Genomic DNA, 3,763 nt, shown 5'->3' with positions numbered 1-3,763 from the left:
CGTGTCTGTACGTGTGTGTGTGAGTGAGTGAGTGAGTGAGTGAGTGAGTAAGTGAGTATGCATGCATGCATGTGTGTATGTGAGTGCGCGTATGGCAACCGTGAGCTACCGGGGACGGGGTTACATACCAGCTAAGGCTGTGATGCCAGCGCCCATATGGCTGGCACGTCACCGGCAAGAGCCATCACATGAGAGCCCGGTGATTGACATGCGCCCGCATTCGGAGAGATTTGCCCTCCCGGGGGAAGAGAGACACACAGAGAGAAAGAGAGAGAGAGAGAGAAGGAGGAGGAGGAGGTGGTGGTGGAGGAGGAGGAGGAGGGCTTCGCCATCTGTCACCGCGCTAGCGCTCACACAGCCAGAAAAAAAGGAGAAAAAACAGAAGAGAGAGGGAGAAAATAAAATGGTGGAACAACAAAACTCATCATTGTTGACCTGTGCTGCTGCTTCAAGACGTGCAGGCTACTTTTTTTTTAATCAAACGTGTGAATTTTCTTATTCACCTGCCAAACCGTTTAATGAAATCTGAAAGCTGGGGCTGGATAGATCCCAGCAGTCATCAAAGGGAAGATGGTATTAAAAGAGCTTCATTTATAATTGTGTATTTTCAGGTCAGGCAATAGTTAAACTATGACCTGGAGTCAAACAAGTGCTGCAATAAAATCCCATCTAAACAGCAATCAATCAATTATCCTCTTTAAAAGACTATCTTCACTGAAAGAAGATAATACAATAATACTGTATAAAGCCTATTATGAAATTGCATCAATTAACTCTTCAGTAAATGGTAAACTGGGTTTAGTTGTGGGGTTTACCCTCCATCACATCTCTGGTTCAGAAGCTTGAGTGGAGGTAGGGGGATGGGGATGCATTATAAGTGCATTAAGGCCATGGAACAGAAGGCATATTGTTTATTTATTTACCTAATTGGATCAAATTATGCTTCCATGTATTCAGAGGAACGACAACCAAAACCAATTGTGATTTGTTCTGACTCATATGGGCCCAGCACTGGCTTTATATGACCCACTTGCCAGAGCTGCAAATGAATCCGATTAAAATGTATAATATTACATAGACTTCTGCTGCATGTGTGTGAAGATCAAATGTTTACTGGTAGCTACGTCCGAATGTGTGAGGTTTACCAGAGCTGCTGCTGCTGCTGCTGGTGGTGGTGGTGTTTCCAGCATGCAATCCTGCGTAAGGGGTGCCCACAGGCGCGAGCATCAGAGAGAGAGAGAGAGAGAGAGAGACCCACACAGACACAGTGAGCGAAAGAGTGTGTGGGACCCAGGTGTGCAGGCCCACTAGGGATGTATGAAAAATGAGGAGGAAGGGGGGGTTGTAGCAGTAGATGACAGGGAATTGATGCTGGTTGGAGCTGGCAGAGGTGCCCAAGATTTAGGATGTTGGCACGTCAGCAGAGGGAGATGCAAGAATTCCTCGCCACCAGCATCCTGGTCCCTCCTGAATGTCTGATTTGTTGCATTGTGTCCTTCTGAGCTCAGAGATCTCTCTATTTAGGAAGCATTAGTGGAGTTAATGTGGGAGAAATGAGCTCGATGACCACCAAGTCCAACTTGGCACAAAGAGACCCATCGGGCTGAGGGAACAGGGACCTGGGGGCTGAGAAATAGCTGATGGAGGCTCATCATGTCCTTGGGCCTGGATCACCCCTGTATCTCCTCCATAGCCACAAATGAGGGAGTGTTTCGGAGGTTGCAGGGTCATCCCTGGGGTCAGCGGTAGTGTGGCAGCTGTGGCTAGGGAGTCGTGATGCTGCACATTCACTTAATGTGTCTCATTCCTTATGGGATGCGGGGACGATAACCTGGCACTACCCCAAACCATGGCGGCATGATTGTGTCAGCGTGCACACGTGTGTGTGTAAAGGGGCATCCAGCTTTGGCATCAGCCAAATTGGTGCCCTATCATACTTCAGCTGCACTGAATAGGGGAGGGGGGTGGGGGGGGGGTGCTATGGTCAGGGGGAGGGTGGATGTTGCTTCTCAACAAGTCCCAAACAACCTTCAGGTCACCTTGCCAAAATAAATGTTAAATGTCAACAGTGTGGCTTTAGCCAGCATGGGCTCAAGGCGACTCCAATCAAGGAGACTTTGATCTGATATTGAAACGCCAGAGGAGAGCTTGTTTGGAATTACGGTGTTTTAGAATGACTTTGCATATGGTTTGTATGAGGATTAGTCTTAAGTAAGGGCCACCTGCTGGTGCTGTTTCACAGGCTAAATGCATCCAATCAAAATGCAAAAATGATGCACTCTCCCTTTAAGATATCAAATTCTCCATCACTCCCTTTTCCTCTATGGTCAAATGACACCCAATAGCCTTTCAAAGTCATCAAGCCACACCTCCATACCTTTGTCATGTCTACCCCCACCTCCTCCCTTCCTCCTTTTTCTCACTGTCAGACATACGAGGTGATGACCTGCACTTCACTTGTCTTTCTGGAAGAAGAGCAAACTTCTACTGGAACAAATATGAAATACAGCACACATACGAAACACACACACACACACACACACACACACAGATCCTCCCACCCCCACCAGACTCCCGGACCCCATCTGCACTCTCCTCTCTCCAGCCCCCTAATTGCATATGCACAAATGCAAATGCCTATTAATTAATTACTTGACTAATTAGTGCAGTGGTATTTTAGGGCGATAAATCAAGTGGAGATGGGGCAGAGGACGGCGGGCCAGGAAGGGGGCTGCACGGAGCATCGACAATGAACCCACACCAGAGGGAGTGCTCCTACTGTACAAGTCCTGCGTGTCTTTGTGCGTGTGTGTGTAATCGGAGGATGCACACACTGAAGTGAAGCACTATTTAAAATTGCTGAAGAGCCCGGAGAGGTGACTGAGTGAGGTGAGTGCTTTCTGTCTGGAGGAGGAGGAGGAGGAGGAGGTGGAAGAGAGGAAGGTGCACGGAGTGAAGGAAGATATTGAGGTTGAGATTTGACCTCTGCTCCGCCAACTGTGCCGTTTTCTGGCATGTAGCCAAGTCTGGATGCTCATTGCACCTATTTTCACAAAGGATGAAGCATCAGCTACACAGTATGACTTCTGCTGATGCATATTTATACTCGTATTGTAAACCTTGTACAATAGTTCAATGAGCATAACAGTTGGCATCGTTTACGCAGTGATACTGATGTGATAATTGTGGCATCTGTGATTGGGAGGTGAGTAATTCTGGCAGCCTTGGTAAGCTGTGTATATGCCTATTGAGTGCATGTGCCTGTAGGTAGGTGTGCCAGGCCCCCACCATAGGTACCCATGGAGATCTCCGGACTGAAATATTCATTCTTGTTTGCTCGCCCAGACAGTGTGGTCCTAATTGCAGCATCAGAAAGCTCCACCTCTCTCTCTCGTCTGGTTTGGCTACAGTGGAGACAAACCCCTTCTGGGAGCAGGATGCCTCTGTAAGTGTGTGTGTGTGCATGAATACGTCCTCCTTTCTGGCTTGCTCTTTCCTCACTTTCTCACTCATTCACAACCACACACAAAAGACGATTTTCAAGAAGGGGTACATGTCTTTAAACTTGATTCACTCAATTTGCAGCATGTCACATCACATTTCCTTGTGTTTCAGCTTTACTCTCTCTGCCTGTGATCGATTTGGGTTTTCTATTGATCTCCATGTCAACACGTCTATCTGTCGATCTGTCTGTCCACAGGGTGAGTTTCAAGGCTCTGGAGTTTTTCATCAGTTCCCGTGCCAACCCTACCCATGCCTGGCC

At 47.7% G+C, this 3,763-nt stretch overlaps 1 long non-coding RNA gene across 1 annotated transcript; it reads left to right on the top strand.

The window, feature by feature from the left end:
• Positions 1-2,709: 2,709 nt before the first annotated feature.
• On the top strand, positions 2,710-3,763 carry LOC114439447 (uncharacterized). Its single transcript, XR_003671064.1, has 3 exons — positions 2,710-2,889; positions 3,346-3,445; positions 3,701-3,763. It is a non-coding gene; the product is annotated as an uncharacterized LOC114439447 (long non-coding RNA).

Source organism: Parambassis ranga, chromosome 8 (genome assembly GCF_900634625.1).
Source record: "Parambassis ranga chromosome 8, fParRan2.1, whole genome shotgun sequence".
Taxonomy (NCBI): Eukaryota; Metazoa; Chordata; class Actinopteri; family Ambassidae; genus Parambassis; species Parambassis ranga.
The sequence above is the reverse complement of the archived record's forward strand: the minus strand, read 5'-3'. Positions and strand labels throughout refer to the sequence as shown.